General features: G+C 38.8%; 1 protein-coding gene across 2 annotated transcripts in view; it reads right to left on the bottom strand.

Moving 5' to 3' along the window:
* Positions 1 to 19,848, bottom strand: part of PDSS2 (decaprenyl diphosphate synthase subunit 2) — a 110,912-nt gene that overhangs the window by 65,880 nt on the left and 25,184 nt on the right. The window lies entirely within an intron of this gene.

Here is a 19,848-nt window from a genome sequence, read left to right as displayed (position 1 = left end):
ACTGAAGGAAATCAACCCTGACCAATCTTTAAAGCAGCTAACCGAAACGTTAGGATGTCAATCTTGGAAGTGTATTTGAATAAGGAAAACACTGCATGTAAGCTAAAGGTCCATTTGGATATTTTTTTTCATGACATTTATACCACTTCACAACACAATAATATCTTCAGTATACAATTTCACTTACGTAGACATGTAAACATAAAAAAAAATTAATTTAAATATCATCCTTCCACGTTAAAGTTCACGTGCTACTGCAGATAACCACGCTACATCTTTTGCCAAGTCTTCCTAACTATTCCCACAGTGACAAAGCAGATCACATGCCACCAAAAGCTCAGTGGAGAACAAACCAGCTCAGGTGGCTGGAGCTGGGTGAGACCGGCCCCACATGGCCATGCTCCCAGCACCACACACAGCCATGATGAAAGAAAGGCTTCCAAGAGAGAATGCATACAGTTATGACTAGAGATAGCTGCAGAGATCGTTTCCACTGAGTTTTAACAAAAAAAGTGGATGCCATACATTTACAGTCACAGCTGAAAGAGCCAAGTGAAAGCGTAATCTTCATCTGCAATAGTGCAATTCTGTGTTAGCCTCTTAATAGAGCAGTAAAATGAAAACAGCAATTCACACAACTATAAACACAATGAAAGGTGTAGCGGGTAAGATGTGTGAGGGATGGCTGAGGTCTCTGGGTTTGTTGAGCCCAGAGCACAGGAGCTGAGGGGAGCCTTCATGGCAGCTGCAGCTCATCACAGGGAGCAATGCTGTAACAGGGCCCTAAGGAATGGCATGGAGCTGTGCCAGGGGATGGACAGCTGTGGGTTAGGGACAGGGTCTGCACCACAGGGCAGTGGGCATGGCCCCAGGTGCCAGAGTTCAAGGAGAGCTGGGACAATGCTCTTAGACATAGGGTTCAATTTTGGATGGTGCTGTGTGGAGCCAGAGATTGGACACAGTGGTCCTTGCAAGTCCCTTCCAACTTGGGATTTCTGTGGTTCTGTGAACACATTACCTTACTACCTTTTGATAACAAATCATAAATTAATCGAAAAGTTTCTGTACATTAGGAGAACATGGATAACCAACGTTTCAGCAGACGACCAAATACAGCACAGATGTCAGTATTTAACACAGGACTTAACTGTCTGAGAAAAGCCATGTTGAAACCATCACACTTCACCTCTTCCATCCACAAAGATCCTTTTAAAAACTGAATACAGCAGCAACAACTGCTGAAAAAAAAAAAAAAGATATAGTACAAATTCCAAGAACAGACTGATTTTTTTTTTTTTTTTTGTAAACCACTCATGCAGTGTTTCCCAACCACTGAAAAGCCAGGAAAGCTTACATGGCTCAGACCAGTTCCTAAGAAGACACAGAGCTGTGCTGCAACGTACAACTTCACTTTGCTCACTGGGTACGTATAGGGAGGGATTTTAAACAGAAGAAAGCTGCTTGCCATTAGTGAATTTACACCTTACATACCTTCATTCTCCTTAAGCACACAAGGAAATCGTTTTTCTTACTGTACTCAAATATATAGCTAACAGAACACAGCCAAAACAGTTAACCTTTTAAAATTCTATAATTACCAAAGTCAGAGCCACAACTAACATTAAGAGAAAAAAGCAAACAGAAAATATGCATAATTAATAATATATATTACACATATATCCTGTAGACAGAATTCATGATTGTTTGTGGTGGTACAAGTACTTCTCTAGCTTGAGCTTCAGCTGACCACATTACTTATGAGCAAACAAGTTACACAGCTGATGCAACTAAGTACAAATAGAGTCCTCATATTTCCCCAACACATATTACAACTACACCATTGAAAAAAAAAAAAAGTGGTTTCAGGAAAACAAGTATATTTATATATATATATTTTTTCCCCCCCATGAACACAAACTGGTAAATCTAGAGTGCCTGACGTAACATATCCCAGTATCCTATGAGAAAAGAGTAGTCAAATTTTGCTGATATTTTAAGTCAGACAGCTTTGGTTTTCCATGCTCAGCACTCCATGGTTTTCCAACAGACATACTATCACAGAATGAAGAAAACTGTCCAGACCACCACAAGATTTTAAAGCACCAACCTTTAAACAAGGCACGGCCTAAAGAAACATCAGTGGAAATGAAGTGCTGCAGTGCTTTTAACTTAATAAAGCTTAAGTCAGGAATGGAAGAAAATTACCTGTACTGAAAATACTTTGATGGATTCATAGCAATAAGGAAAACAATCGTTTCAGAGCGGTTCTGGGGGGCTGCAACCACACTCACAAGAATGCCTCGGATTCTTAGCAAAAAGTTATTAATGAGAACTGCAGATGTGGGGGAGGAAGAACAGGACATAAAAATTACATAGCATAATAGTAAGGAGCAACATGTCTGTCATTTCCACACCTAGACATATAGACTAAAACCCAATCCACATGGTTTGGAGGCAATTTTTGACAGAATTTTCTAGGAATTAACAGACCCACATTCAAAGTCTAATTCCCTTCAAAACATGACTGAAGCTGTGTTACTAACATGTAACATATCCCTACTAAAGCAAACCGCATGAGACTTGAAACAAATAAAGCCTACGGTGATCATCCTTTAGAGGCTGGAAACTACTGCAGCTACTTGACATGGCTTCAAGGGTCACATTCACATTCAGAATTAAGCTCCCAAGAGATGCTCTGCACAAGTAACAGCTACACAAAAGCGTTCCAGATGGTGCAATTAGTCTTGATGGGTATGTGGCAGGAGACAGGTGCCTCCAGGGAAAAAAGTGAACTAAAAGCAACCCAAGTTAAATTGTGCACACACACACACACAAAAAAAAAGATGCTTCAAGCTCAGACTCTTAGAAAACCTCTGCTGAACACAAGTGATCACGTACGTGCACAGTCTACCCTCCACAAAAGAAAACAAAATAAAACCCAACGAAACAAACAGGAGTGTAATTTTGTATGCTGTGGAGTTACAGGCTGGGTATCTTGCAAATAACATGTTACACCTTCAGGGGACCTCACATCAAAAAAAAAGTAGGTTGCAACAATCCAGTTCTGCAAAACACTTAGAAATTCGGGGGAGGTGTGGAGCGAGCACTTACTCTGGATATTATCCACGTGACAGAGCAACCCGTCTGAAAATGCAGATTCACAGTTTTAAACAGAGCACTGTTCACAAAAAATTAATCTCAAAACACAGGGGAAAAAAGCCCAGCTCAGAAACATGCGCAGCACGACACTGTACAGACACAAGGGATTCACACTACCCACTCAAGCAATGACACTGGCTAATAGCTAATGTGCTGCAAATTACACCTCCTACTACCAGAGTCCGTCTGCTGCAGAGAATAAATCAAACAAACCTGAGCATTTCTCTTACTGCTTTGTGTATTTTTCCACATGTGCAGCCATTTCAGTATGTTCTTGCAGTTAAAATACTAACCTCCAATAACTGTCAGGCTTTACTCCTGCATTACTTTACGTTTCTATAAATAAAGAAATAAGTAATAAACAGAGTACTGATTGTAAGCACCACTCCTACTTTTGAGCAACGTCGACTAAATAACGTGAAGATTTACAATTATTTATAGCAGGTCCTCAGACAAATACAGCTAATGTTCTTAGCATATTTTTCATTATACTAAACCCGGAATTTAAACTATAAGAAACATGGAAAACACAGTGGTGACCATAAATAAGAGGTGGATGTGGGTGAAATTTGGGAGGGGAAAAAGCCACAGCCAACTCTGAAGTCGACTGAATGAATGTAAATACAGTATAGGAGATCAAATCTATATAGAGTGCTTGTTTCAATTTAATCGCTAAAAATCGGGAAAAAAAAAGCCTGATTAAAACAGATGTGATAAGATATTGCACAGTGGTCAAAAAGAGTTGTTAAATGTTCGATCAAACACTTTTTCCGTTTCCCAAATGTTCTGCTAATTGCCAGTGCAAAAGAGCGAGGCTCAGTTTGATGCCCTCCCATTAGTTACCCAGCAGGCCCACGGGATGACCTTCTCCCACAGCCCACGTGGGTGCTCCAATCACTGTCCTGATGGCTAGAGGCTAAGTGAACAAATGGCTGTTCTTCTCTTTTGGTGATTTTGCTCTTTCCACACGTTTTACTGATGGTGTCCCACTGACAGAATCGTTCATTTTGGTCTAGGTTATACACAAGCTCTGTTTATCTACACGGGGATGAAAACCAGGGAAAGATACTGGATGCTGAGCAGCCATTCCTCAGCCTCCCCCACACAGATGTTGAACATAAGGAAGGGAAAAAAAAATCACCTGTTTACACAGCACCAATAAAAAAACAACTGGAAAAGGACTGTAATGAAATCACTTATAAGTCTGGGACAATGTCTCTGAAAAACACAGGCTAGTATTAGGCTGAAATAAAAACTCTTCTGAAAAAGAAACATCTCAACTCTACCAGACAAATCTCAGATGTGACAATATAAACACAGTTTTAAATCAAACACCTAGGGAAAGTAACACCTATTTTGTTCAAGACAGAAAGATCATCAGGATGTGCACATGGTTACAGATGCAACTACATTTGAAAAAAGCATTTTTACAAAATTAATTATAACTGATGATTCTATATCTAGTGCTAGAAGTGACTGGGCTATTCGGCGAGAATACTGACTACTTTATTATAAAAGAGTTCCTCTAGCCTCAGGGCTTTTATCCAATTTGCTTTATTAATGACTAGTCAGAAGTAAATAAGAGAAAACTCTCCTGACATATTCATTTTCCTAACAGATGCTAAAGCACTCTGTTATAGATCCACCTATTTGAATCATGACTGACAATATGACCACACTCAAACAGGCATATTTAAGTATATATTTCATATATCTTAACAGCAGTCTATAGCGACTTATTTTCTCCTCAAGACAACATATCTTCAAACATTAAAAATACTTGTCAATTGCAACATCTAAATCCAGTCTATGGAAGGGCATCAACTTTATCATGCCACATGTTTTGAGCACAGTTATCACAGAACAGCTTGGTTTGGGCAGAACTGCCAACACCCCAGCTCAGCTGCCCAGGGCCCCATCCAACCTGGCCTCGAACGCCCCCAGGGATGGGGCACCCACAGCTTCTTTGGGCAGCCGTAATTACCAGCACCTCACCACCCTCTGAGTAAAGAATTTTTTCCTAAATGTCTCATCTCAATTTCCTCTCTTTTGGTTTAAAGCCATTCCCCCCTTGCCCTATCATTATCAGTCCATTCAAAAACTCTGCCCTTGGCCTAATTGAACCTCCTCACACTCACAGGGGCCCACTTTTCAAGCTCATCCAGGTCTATTTGGATGGCATCCCTTCCTTCTATTTTATCAACCCCACCACTCAGCTTGGTGTCATCAGCAAACACACTGAGGGTACACTCAATCCCAATGACTAGGTTGATAAAGATGTTAAAGAGTCAGTCAGCAGATAAAGAAATACAAGTTTCAAAAGCTTGCTCCTGGTCACAGATGGGGAGACTGATTAAAGAACACTCAACATACATTTACATTACAGCTTATAGGAAATGTAGGTGTTTAAGCTGGAGTTGGACTCAATCATTCGTGTGGGTTTCTCCCAGCTCAAGATATTCTATAATTCTTTCTGGAGATGACACCTATTTCTTCTGGCTTCAGTATATAGCCCTTATACTTTAGTACTTTTAAAACAAAAAACATTCCAGCACCTTTTTAAACACAGCAATGATCACCACAGATGGAACCTTCTAGAAAGCTCTATAAATCAAAAGCTTAAACAAATTTGTGGAGACTCAAATGAGCAAGGCCTCACAAAAATCCAATTCCATCAAAAAATCAATTTTAAAAGCTACAGGTTTGGGGGGACCAGTACAAACAAATACAGTGGATGATGGCTAAATGGCAATTCACTGTCTTTGCATGTTTACGGCTCCTAGAAATTATTACATTGTTTGAATTGTTAAAAGGTGTCTCTTTTTTCTCCTTGGAGCCTTTAAAAATCTCATTCAAACATAAGTATCAGTCTGCCATCCACTGCTACTGGACTTACTGGGCATCTGAAAGACAGAAGTTACGTGAATCATTACCACAATTACATATTTGTGTACTTACTTACAGTTTCTGATATACTGATTTCATTTACAATAGATTTCCCCCAAAGATCAATGGGAGCAATTGCTGTTAAAAAAAAACCACACACACACAAACAGTTCTGGGCTCCTAGTTTTCCACAAAATTTATGAGTGGTTGAGTACTAAGAGGACAGGGCTTTACCAGGTAAGAAGAAGATGACAACCAGATTTTTTCATGAATTCAAAAAACAGCACCAGGTTAACTAAGGCTTCAATAGAGCCAGCTGTAGGTTGTGTGGTCATTTAAGACCAGAAAACAACAATAAAAATATCAGGCAGCTATAATCACACATTACCTCAAAGATATTGATTACTCAGAAAAAAGTTTTAATTATGGATTTGTTTTAATACTACCTTCCCCCCATCAGTTGAGCATTAGAGGCAGGCAAAAGGACTACCTTAAGGTTGACATTAAGACACCACAGGAAAATTACAAAAAATAAAAATATATATATTTTTAAGACAAGTGCCAACCTTTGCTGGTCTTCCTGGTCAGCGTTTGGCTTGATCTTGGAATGTGATGTGAATAACAGGCAAGCTAACACAAAAAAATGTAGTCACAGTGTCTGAGTGCAATTACTCTGACCAGAAGTTGCTTGCAGGTCTGGCATCCCTATTTTTCTAACCACAAATACTTAGACAGAAGCCCAATTTTTGTGTGTTTGATTTCTCCATCAATATTTACTTTATTTAAACTCAGTGGGAGGTATAGCACCCAACTGCCAACCAACATCAACAAGTCTACTCGAGCACAAGGCTACCTCTTTGAAAACAGGCTCTCAGACGCAAGAATCTTCTGCTAAGTGAAAGGAATACAAATATTTTGGAAGAGTTCTGTGAATGACAGAAATATCATTAGTTTCACAAGGCTAATGATTTCAGACTCCTCGGGAGGTCCGCTGTCACTTCAGCAGTATCGTAACAGTAAAGCCCGTTGTAAAGATGTATTTTGTATAAAATAAACTCTACCAGGGAAATACAACAAAGAAACAGGTCAGCTCCTGGACGTTATCTCACAACAAAAACGTTCATAATGTGCTTTACAAATGTATGAAACACAAAAACGGAAAAATGTTGGGACGTGCATTGTCATTATAGAATGATCTAAAAAGTTGTTCTAGCCTTTTGTACTCTGCAGTATTTCTAAATAACAGCCGATCTTCAGCACTATTCAGATGGATTACAAATATGCATTCTCTAGAAGCACTGACAGCTCTTCAGTAGCAGTGAACACCATGTTCAAGCTCTGTGCTTCAAAGGACTTTTTTCACTTACTCCAAGTAGTTTAATACAAATACACCAAGAACCCTGTAAATACAGATCTTCCTTTTAAATAAAAAGAAACAGAAGTTGTTTTTAAGTGGTCGAAAACCAACTGGCACCAATAGTCTGACTGCAGCACCTTTTCTAAAGGCTTTACATTTGTCCTACCCGCTGTAGTTAAGTGGTCATGCACAGTAAAAGCCTTTCATAAACTTGCACGGAGGCAGAATAACAACAACAAAAACAACTCAAACCACAGTGGAGAACTAGGACAGAATGCAAGGCAGCAATATGTACACAGAGTTACAAAACGGAAGAAATATAAATATCCTGTGATACTATAGTAGCTGTGTATTTTTCCAAATGTCACACATATTGAGGGCCTCAGTGGCTTACTTTAATATTTTAACTGAAAATCAATTTTAAGCCAACAGTGGAGAATACAGACAAACCCAGATCATAACTCTTACTAGTACTATCTTAGTTTCAAGTTTTCCTCTACATTACTCATTCTAGAGGGTCACTTCTCAGTGAGGCCCAAGTGGGCAACTTCAATCAATGATTCATTTCATTTTATTTTTTAACTCGGTAAGAAAAATTCTGAAGTCGACCTTTACCCAAATTCCATAGGTTCACTCCACAGCATCTATACCACAATCAGGATAGTTCCCTTGAACAGGAAAAACTCCTTTTATAAACACAAGACAGAACAAATATCTGCCTCCCTTTCCTGGATCACCGCTAAGCATCAGATGAAGTCATTAAGTTACAAATGGCGCACTTTAAATTTATGAAGTAACAAAACAAGATACAGCACAAAAAATGCTGAAAGCATATAACAGCAAAGCAATTGTTAGGAAAAAAAAGATTCACTGGAGAACTTTAGAGATTTCCTATTCTTTCTCCTTCAGAAAAGACAAGACTTAAGAAAGCCTGAGAATTTAAGCAAACACTTGTGGTTTTGGAAATGCTGGTTTCCATGGCAACCAGTAAGGTCTTCTTTATATAGCATTATAAACAGATGGTAAAGACTGGTCATGTTTGCTTCTTTGCCAGCATATCAATAGAACTGCTGTGCTACTCTATCGAACGTATTAGAGTTATTAGGTAACTTGGGTATTTGAGCAACAAAATCTACAAATCAGACGCGCTTAACTAGTGCCTTTTTCCATAAACACACGAAGAGCCCCAACAGTAAAGTCACTGTAGTCTATACAGTCAGACTTCTTTGGCAAAGCTTTCTATAAATGTTTTCTCAGCACTTGCCGTGCAGGGTACGTTACTACCACAAATATGAACCTGACAGGGATTAAAATAATGAATTTGAACAGGAAATAAAAGTGTCACTGTATTTACACCTACTGGTAGTAAAGCGTGCTTTAGAATTATGTTCTTGTTACGTTATATTTGGAATTTCTCAGAGAAGACATAGCAAACTGTAAACTCACCTTCCTTATGTCTCAACAACCAGAGGTTATTGTGGCAGGTGATTTGTAAAATACAAAAGAATTACACTGCTTTACATTTTAGTCCTTCAATTGTAGCTACAGGATACAATGTGCAAGTGTTTTTATTTTACAGATGGCTGGAAGTATCAAGAGAATTTGAGCGGGTACTGAATCTGATTTGGTACCTCTCCGGGAAAGTCTGAAGCAGTAGCCACCAGCAGTGCATGCTAACAGAAATTCTTGCCATTGCACTCAGCTGTGATTCGGCTCTGTAACACATCTCATGCCATAACTCAGGGGAAAAAAAGGGAAAGAAAAGAAAAACAGGAAAAAAGGGAGATGTAGAAATCCTAATGGTGCACTGACCACTTCAGGATTCTAACAGACATTTTAGATTGAAGCATTACCTGCACTGTAAACAGATGACAAATTACTTTATAAACAAATTATTTAAACTTTGATCTAACTCCCACTGAAACAAAAGAGACTTGTGCTGTTTTTCAATTTCAATCAATTCTTGCACAGAAAATCCCCATAAAACAGTGAAAAAATAAATAGAATTTTTAAAGTCTGATTTTTGTTGTTTTTTCCACTAAAGCAGTTTAATGAAAGGACACAAAACAATAAGCAAAAGCTGAAAGAGAAAAACTGTCACTTGCATATAAGAATTTTTATTTGCTAATTTGAATGTGATCTTACACCAGAACAAGCTGCCCCAGCTCAAAATGCCACAGGTCACAATCATGAGCAACCCATTCTAGGCGACTATGCTTTGAGCACAGGGTGCATGCTGAACTAGATGGACTCCAGAGGGCTCTTCCAAAGTCAGTGACTTTGTGACTGTATTTGCAGTGCAAACATATACTATTTGACCCACTTATGTGCATTAACCATAAAGCTGAATAACAAGGGCATGTGCGCTTCTAAAGTCTGGTGAGAATGCAAAAGAGTGCACAACTGTTGGCAAGTGGAAACAGGCCTACTGGGATGAGAGTCAGCATCTACTGGAAAAAAATATTAAGTGTTACAGCAATGCTCTCCTATTCAACAGCCATACAATTTAAATTTTTAATGAGTGCTTTGCTTAAGAAGGAAAAAAAAATGCAATTTTTAATCCCATTCTTCCTTGAGTGAAGACAAAAAAAAGATACGCACATTAAAATGCATGTGAATAGCAGTTTCAGAGTGAAAAGGTACACTGATACTACACAGAAAGACTTCTGAAATCGAGCATAAGCTTTTCCATTCATTCTATGAGTCCAGAGGAGATGAAGAAGATGCTTAGAGGGCTGGAGACATCATAGAGACCATACAGGCACCTTGCAGAACATGAAGGGGGCCCACCAAAATGGAGTAAAGACTTTTGACAAGGTCATGTAGTGATAGGTCAAGCGGGAATAGCATCAAACTAAAATTGGAGAGATTTAGATTAGTTGTTAGGAGGAAATCCTTTACTAAGAGGGCGGTGAGGCAGTGGCACAGGCTGCCTAAAGAAGGTGTGCATGCCCCCATCCTTTGAGGTGTTCAAGGCCAGTTTGGTTGGGACCTTGGGCAGCTGAGCTGCAGCGTGGCAGCCCTGTCCAAAGCACAGAGCTGAAAGTGGTTGGGCATTAAGGCCCTTCCCAGTGTGAACCATTCCATCATTCTAAGTGTGGCTTCTTGCTGTATGTGAAAATACACATTTAAGAAAAACTTTAAAAAAGCTAGAAGTAACAAAGGTAAAACCTTTAGGAATAACAAATTAATGATATTTCAATTTTAATTTTATTTCAATAAAAAAAAAATTAACAAAACACAAACAGTGAGTTAGACAAGTTTTACAAAGCAAAACCAAATTTGGAGCAGAATATGGAGTGGAGGGCAAAAACACTGCTTGTATCATTCAAAAGGATTCTAGGCTTCACATGCAAGAGATGAGACAACCTAACCCTCACAATTACTGCTTTATTTACATAAGACATGATACAAAGAAAAACAGCAACTTAAAAACGGTATACTGACACAATAGAGCTATGCAGTTTTTCTGGAAAGTGGTTCTGATCACCACAATTTTTTCTGGACTACCTGGTGCTAGAGTTTGGAGAACAAAGTTAAGGAGCTTATTAAGGAGCTTAGTCTGGAGAAATTACTGGAGTCCACAAGAATAACAATAAAAAAAAAAAGGCAAGAGAAAACAAGGCAGGAAGGTGAAGCAGGAACCTCATTTCTCTCCACTGGAGTGACCTTGACTGCATAGCAAACTTGTGGAAAGCAGCACTGCTAACAGAGTGAAAAGAGCCACAGCAGAGCTGCCAAAAAAGGAATGCACCTTACTAAAATGTTATTCTTGGAGAAGAATCAAGAAAAATGGAAAAAAAAAAAAGAAAAAAGAGTGACATGCTAGACTTGTCACTTTGCTTTAAAGATGCCAATTTACTACTTCAGGTGCCTACAGTACAAGGAAAACTGTTATTCACTACAGAGCTGGGCAGCCTTGGAAAAACTTCCAAGACAAATATCCTAGGAGTAAAGGTACAATAGAGGAATCTTCTTCAAGCTTCTTCAGAAAAAATCAACATTTTCCAAAGTCCATCACCTAGGGAACACTTCAGCTCTCTAGAGCTGAAGATGAAGCTGCCAGAAACAAAATTACTCCATAATTAAAAGTCTCAAGGAAGGAAACTGAAAGTTGCTGATCTGATCTTTACCCGAGATACTGGGGCAAACAAAAAACAAAGGTTCTGACAAAGGAATACAGCATCGATGTTAAATCTTTCCTGAGGAAAAAGATGAAGAGAGAATGAGTAGACAGAATTTCTGGCTGTGATTTCCAAGGAAGATAACTAACATTTTTACATGATTTATAAAAATGTGGAGATTATCCAAGCACACCTGGAATTTTATTCTAACACAGCACTTGGTTTTGCCATGTAACTCTAAACAATGCCAGAAGTTCCCATTAACAAGTCAGATGAGAACTGGCACTTTCAGCAGCACCTTATCTTCAGCAAATGACAGAATTTATCTTGCATGAAAAATGCAGCCTTAAATTCCAATACAAAGTTCAGCTTATTTTGAAGAATTCTTTGGAGATCTGAAAGAGAATGTTTCTGCTTAATACTTTCATTTAAAAATACTGCAACACAGCACTTGATAAAAATATCTGAACTCCCTTACCTTAGGAAAAAAGAACCTAATTGGTCTGGAACAAAGATCAACAAGACGTACCTTGCACCCATACAGTGATGTTATCCAAACCAACATCACCCTCCCAAGAGGAGATATCAAATGCTTCCTGAAAGCAAACACAATGATGACAAGACAACACTTTCTTTTTTTTTTGCTTACACAATCCACCACTGGAATGAAGAAAAAAAATAAAACAGCACCAACAAAAATGTTCCAGAAAACCTGTAACAACTACTGCACAGAACTGGCAGAGCTGCATCTCATCTGTAGAAAGAGTTATGTGAAAACTGAATCCCAGATTTCAGGACTTCTACCCCAGAAACAGAAGTCTCTATGCAACAGTATTTCAAAAATTACTTTATCAACATTAGTAGACTGCTGATCTGCAGAAAATAAGACCCTACTTACCTCTTATCATAGGTTTTCCCTGCTCTAGTTGTCCAGATGTTTATTTAGTTTAATGCCAACTAAGTCTGATCTGAAGAGACAGGAAAAAAAATCCCAATGCACACACTCCTTGATGTGGCTCGACTTGATTAACCACCACAGCTATGCTCAACTACATTCTGGTTATGACCTACAACTGCATACCTTCGTGTAAGAAAACCTGAATGAATTTCAGGAGAAAGCTACCATCTCTGCAGAACCAAACAGCCTTGAAACCCTCACATCAGTTTCGACATCATTCCATCACATTTTAAAACTGGCCAATCAGACACAAAATTATTCATCTACTTGAGGAGGTTGAGCTTCATATCATGAATGATAATCTCTAAATAACTTCAGTCCAGGGGAAAAAATGCAGTAAGGTTGCATGCTCCAAATTTTAAATTTGTGATCAGTGTTAGCTTGACCTATTCTTCTACGCTGCTATCCTTGGCTGAATAATTCCCTCACTGCTACACCACATGTAATGGTATTTCTTACCTCCAACATTATATATGAAATCACTATGAAAGCAATGCCTCTTTATTTCCACGGAAAATATAACAGATAAAAAGAGCACAATAACACTATTTGACATAGCAAATTCTCAGCTACAGAGCACTCTTTTACAGAATAGTCACCACCATTAGCTATGCATTTTCACCAGCAATGAACAAGAGACACCATTCAATAGGGAATTCACACACTGCCACTCTATGGACTGTTGTTTTGACTCCAGCTTATAGTGGTGACACTGTATCTCATTGCCAGTAATGATCAGATAAAGGAAATGATCACCTTCAGCCTTATATTGATTCAACAGGTCTTGACAAACTCACACATGCTGTTCTTTCAGTTCCCGTGTGAACATTCACAGGACTCTCCTGGTGCAAACTCCATGACATTCCAATGTTGCGAACACCACTTCCAATGCATTGAACCTGATATTCAGTTCTAGACACAGTTCTCAGACCATAATCCATGGATGAGCTGATTGAGATGCCCTTTACTTTGTGGTGTGTCTTGTCCTTGTTGCCACTGCTGAAATGCACCACCCACTGCATCACTGTTCTCACATCCACTGTTTGGTCTCCATCAGCATTCAGCACATCAGCGTCAATGGGTGTCACTTTTTCCTGCATGCAGGAATTCAGTGACACACCTTTGCTTCATTCACACTTCCATGTCAGACACCATTGTGCCAGACTGCCCCTCTGCTGCCATCTGGCAACAACATGTAACAGAACACTGGCAGGAAGGTTTAAACTTTACCACGGTACCACCACGATCCGCCTCATCATGAGCCAGCGTCATAAAACAGGGGGCATTACTTTCAGAGCAGCCCTCAAATATATGACATTTTCTTTTAGAAAACAAATACTAGGGCAAACATTTCAGACAAAAATGCCTACAAGATATCTGACCTGATGTATTTAAGAGAAAGTTGAGAGAACATGACAAAGGGATACAGTTTAAAGAAGTTTTTTGTTTGTTTTTTTTTTCCCCTCCTATATTACCCTACATTTGGAAGATAGAACCTTACTTTGGATCACAGTCGAAGTACTTTGGCAAACTTGCTAACCTTCCACCAAAAAAACAATAGTCCAGTTATATTTTAACTGTAGTTCACTGGTAAGTTCTTTACTATAACAAAACGTGTTCTCAACCATGCCAACAGCGGGATACATTTTAATACTTTGAGGAACCATATGCACTTCCCTTGGGATTTGTTAGCACAAGAAAAAAAGGAAAAGGTCGTTCTCATAAGTGAGCCTAATTTGCACATACACATTTGCAGCCAAGGAATATGTTTGTGTGCTACAAACTTCTTCCCCAACCCACTAAACATTTTTTCTTCCTTACTCAAGTTAAGCGCACTTCATCTGTGATTTCAATTTGCCATTGAAAAAAAGTGTATGCAAAATGAGCTGCAAAATTACAGGATCATAAAATGATGTCGATTTAAATGTCAAAATGTAAATGAAAAATGTACAGATATCTTAAAAGCATGTCACTAGAATTATATATTAGAGCTTTTTTATATAGAAAAAATGAGTACTGCTACAATTATAATACATTGCTTTCAACAATCTTCTTTACCTATGAACTATGCCCCTGCCAGTTGGCAAATACTGCTTTTAGCATTGTTAGGTGCCATTCCAAAAAAAGAAAACCTGAGATTTTGTTCATTCTCTTCAATAGACTACGAAGCAGCCAGTTTGAAGCAGCCAGTTAGAATGCTACAACTTTCTAGTGCTTCCGTGTTTGTGCTCGCATGTCTCCTTTCTGCTGATGAGGTCAGCCACAGTGGATCTTGAGGTTTCTAAAATGAAACACCATTAGTATTTTGTGGTGAAATGTCAGTGATCAGAAATAGAAAAAGGCAGAAAATACAAAAACTGTATTCTCCCCGAGACTGTTTTTGAGGGTACCTGATTCTGTGTCTTCTTTTTTCCTCTGTCTACTCTAGCTACTAATCCCGCAAGTATAATAATAATAAAAATCATAAGTACCTTTCTTCTTATTACACATTTTAGCAGAGGCATGAAACCCCGCTAGTAGGAAACTGAAAACACTCACTCAACTGGAAAATATAAAGTAGAAACTGTACAAAAATCTCCAGATAAAATGCATTCTGACCCAGAGGCAAGATATAAGGTAGAGAAATGGTCCGCACATACACTCCTGCCCATCAAAGCTTATCCTTAGCAGCCAAACCTCAGAAGGGGACTCCTCTCACAAACATTACTCAGTCTCTCAAAAGAAAAACAAAACAAAATTAAACAAAGAAAGCCACCAAGAACATACACACTGTATTTTATAACCTGTCTAATCTTTCAGATAAACCTGCAGAAGCAAGTGATAAAAAAGGCCATTAATACCCACTGAGGCTTAGCCCAACTCTTCTGCCCAATCTGATGGGCAGGCTTTCAGTTTATCCCCCAAAATAAGAACAGGTATTGAAGTACAACATCAATTACACACTGATAACACTATAACTGTTAGCAGCATACTGTTAACAGTATTCCGAGCTGCATTACACAAAGCGTTGCCAGCAGGTCAAGAGAAATGATTCTTCCCCTGTACTCCTGAGTTCATGAGGCCCCACCTGGAGTATTGTTCAACTCTTAGGTCCCTATACAAGAGAGATCTGGACATACTGGTACAAATCCAAGAGAAGGCCACCAAGATGATGAAGGGACTGAAGTACCTCCACTATGAGGAGAGGCTGAGAGAGCTGGGCCTGCTCAGTCCAGAGAAGATGAAGTTCAGGAGCATCCCATTAATGTATAGAAATAGTCAGAGATGGTACAAAAAATGGACAGAGCCAGCCTCTTCTTCAGCGATGCCAGGGCAAGAGACAATGGACAAAAACTAGAACATGGGAGGCTCCCTCTGAGCACCAGGCAGCACTGCTGTGCTGTACAGCTGTCAGACCACTGACAGCAGCTGTCTAGAGGCTGTGGGGTCTTCTCCATGGAGCTCTTTGAAAGCTGCCTGGAAGTGGCTCTGTTGGGCCCCATCAACCTCAGTCAGTCTATGAAACTTCTGCTTCTTATGCTTACTATTCTCCCTAATTTTTTCAAATTTTATCAAAACAGATTCTTCTTAGACATGCTCAATCTAAATGGATTCCAATTCAAAAGCAAAGTTACAAGAGCTTTGCCATGTCGGGAGACCAGGCACAAGCTCAGTCTCATCAAGCCACCCAGCACACTTCCTCTTTCACCGTATTAGTAACTAGAGAAAGACACACTCTTAAGTAGCAAGCTACAAGATAAAAGGAAGAAAGAATGAAAGAAAAAAAAATCCAAACTCCGAACACTAAACCTCAAAAATAAGTTATGAGTCAAGTTTTCTATTCTTTCAGGACTAAGAGGAAGGGAATGAAACAGAAAAATCAAGCATTATCCTTCAGGTCCATATTGAGATTCACCTGCTTTTCGAAGACCACCCTCCTCTTTATAAATAAACAATTCTACAAAACAGAATAACAGTGCCACAGTGACATTCCTCAACGAGCAGGATACCTCCCAAAAGAGGAGAAATTCTCGGTTTTCTCCATCTTGGACAGACAATAAACTTCAAATCACTAACAGCCAATTATCTCTCAGATAACATTACATGGTTGTGCAGAGCAAAAATACAGAGAACGATGCCCATAAGCAAAAGAATTCCACATCCCCAGCCATTGCAGATACATACAGTAGTACCCGTTCACAAGAAGTCCTTCTTGTACAGAAATCACTACCTTGAAAATACAGCAACTTCTAAGGGTGCTATAACTCTTTCCCTATGGCAAGATTTAGAGTGTTTCATCGTAACTAAGTTCAATTACAACAGTAACAACTAGTTCTATTCACTATGAAGAACTTACACTACAAACTTTGGTTTGATCTTGAGTAATCAGACTTTTGCTCTCCAGTTTTAATGATTGCAACTGATAAATCAACTGTCAGGGGTATACCAGAAAGTTATAGGTAAGTCAGAAATCTAAAAATAAGAACTTGTAAATGTTAATAGACTGTACACAGAAAAATGTCAATCCTGGTGCAAACTCTAAACAACTAAAGTTTAATTAGCTCCCCTTATTGACCTTTCTAGAATTGAATCCACAGAGGCTATTGTGATAAAAGACATTGTCTATTCAGCCTTAGTACTGGTGACTTTGTCAGAGGACACTGTTAATGCCATCTAGAGACTTGAATGACATTGTCATGAGTTAAAATAAATGCCTCTTTCAAGCAATAAAAGACATGCTAATTCTTTGGCTGCTTCATCAAGTAACTTAATATTAAATTTACTTGAATATACCATCCTTGATGAGTGTTCCAGTGCACAGACAAACCCTCTTTCAAAGACTGTGTATTAAGATATTCCCAATATCCTACTATCTCTAACTTATGTTTGCAAGTTCTTTGTAACATTTGTGACAATGATTTCATAGTACTGCTGTTTTAGTCTTATCTGACCTATTATGTTTGCAGTAGTAGTAAAACACAAAACATCAACACATTCTTACTGTAAAATAATACAATACCAGAGCTGCATGACAGCACTTACACGAGGTAACACCTAAACATAGAACATCATTTCTTTGTAAGTCAATAACGCTTCTTCATATTTAACAACCATCTTTAAAATCCACAAAACTAAGACTTAAGAATTTATCATGCTTCAGTTTAGCTCTGAAGGAGAGTAGCATCTCAATGCATCAAGCAGGGAAATTCCAAAGTTAGCAGATGTAAATGACAACTAGCATACATACCGTATAATTTTAGGTATAAAAAAAGTCACTTAAATGTCAGATTCTGATCACTTACAGCAACCTACAACGCCCAAAGCCTTTCTCTTTTCATCATCTGGGAATAACAGAGTACTTTTCTGTTTAAAGAGGTTATGCTCATAACATTCAAATACAATGGTCATACAAACACAAATACCCAGAACAGAGTCCTACCCCTGTATTCTGATATTAAAACCACTGTAGTCAACATACAAGATGATAAGGCAACAAGAACTTACCTTGAGATAATTATTTGAGTCACAATATTCCATCAATTTCACGTGGAAAAAATAAAAATGGTTTGTAGCGAATAGTAACGACTCAATTTTAAGATTTGGTATCTGAAGTTCTTCTGACAAGCTCTTAAAATTATTTCTTCTTCTTAAGGAAGTTTTCAACATAACTCAAGAGATGGACAGGCAGGAACTGCAAGGGTTGTAAAGGCAAAGAGACCAGTGCAAACAAGGTGTTACGAAAAGAAGAAAAATGAATGCTCACCCATCCCCAAAGATCTAGGCACACGGGAAAGGAAGTCCAAAAAGGAGGGATCTCCAACAAGAGATCCTTCCTCAGTGGCAGTCAGCCCTCAAATGAGGTCTAAGAGCCAGGCTCCATGCCTTCTGGTCACACAGGTGAATTGCCTTCACCTGTGCTCCCAGAGCTGATCAGATCTTTCCTTCAGGTGCTCATTCAGTGGTTAGGGCTGTGACTCAGCAGTTACCATACAGGAACAAATGCTCCCTTGCTAATTTTGTAATTCCTTCACATTTTGCAGGAAAAATAGCTGCATCCTGTTGCTCTAGAAGAGTGATGAAAATTCTATGATCATACTTCTTTGCAAGACTAATTCAACAAAGGATAAAGTACTATTTATAAAATAATAATTAAAAAAGGGCTCCTGTTTCAGATAGCATAGACATGGGGCTTCTAGTATGCTTGCTCATCCCTGGGGCTCTTCTGTAATTCTACTATTAAACTGCAGTTAAAAAGAAAACCACAAATGTCTTTTGCTTTTTAATCTTTTACCTGATAGTGCACCACAACTTCTCAAAGCATACATACAAGACCACAAACATATCACCATTTCCTGAATTTTGAATGCCTGGCTGTGCATCTTATTGTTTGTTCCTTCTTAAACAATATTATGACAGAATTTTATTGAAGGGACAAGACGGTGGGGAAAGGAGATGACTTGTCTAAGTAGACACACCACCAGGATCTTTGTTCTTGTGATATACAGCAAAACTGAGGATGGGGAATGCAAGTCAGTGACTAACTGAGGTGGGATTCAATCTTTTTATTATTTCAAGGGTAGTTTTTGTTTTGTTTTGAACTTTGAATTTAACTTTGTTTTTACCTCAAGTTGGAATTATTTTCTGTCATCACTATCATCTACCCCTATAAAAAAAAAATACAACACTGTCTGAAGTTAACTTCTTAACATAGGTTACAAGGACTTTCTGAAGGACTTTGTAAAACATAGCTTGTGGTGGTCCAATCTTGGCAATTTCTATGGTTGGAGAGCTCTGGGCTATGATCTTTCCTCCAGCCCATCCTACAGCGGTGCTGGCTTCTGACCTCCTCCTTTACCCCTCTACACCATGCTACCCCTCCTCCCTCTGCTACACAACCTAAAGCTCTTACCCTGCTCTTAATGCCCATGCAAGGAGAAGGGAAATAACTGAAAGGAAAGCAGAAAAATGGGACAGAGCTAGGTTGTGCCACAGCTCACAGCACTGTGGCAGCTGCTCCTCCTGTGGCTGAGGTTACTTGCAGGTGGATTCATAACAACCAGCTTCTTCCTCAGGAAAAGCTCAGTGTGGGAATGGAGGAGAAGGGCTGCTTCCTGAAGAAACCATCTCAGCTAGAAGTGGCAGTTGCACCAGCCTGCATTAATCCAATGAAATGTTATAGTCCTAGGGATTCTGTGAAAGAAAAATGTTCAGTGTTCATTAACTCTTAACTTTGTGTTATTCTCTTTTGATAACCCTGGGATATAAGTGATAATTTCTTGTCTCTGTCATAAGAAACCAACAAAGTTGTGTATTTGAACATATTTGGTTTCTGCTAATCACACTTTAAGGTGAAACTCATCCTGAAAAAGTTTTATTTTTCTCTT

This window comes from Cyrtonyx montezumae, unplaced genomic scaffold (assembly GCF_038088225.1).
Source record: "Cyrtonyx montezumae isolate F1298 unplaced genomic scaffold, pur_monq_1.0 scaffold_0, whole genome shotgun sequence".
Lineage (NCBI taxonomy): Eukaryota > Metazoa > Chordata > Aves > Galliformes > Odontophoridae > Cyrtonyx > Cyrtonyx montezumae.
Note: the sequence above shows the minus strand (reverse complement) of the source record. Positions and strands in the feature narration are given on the sequence as shown.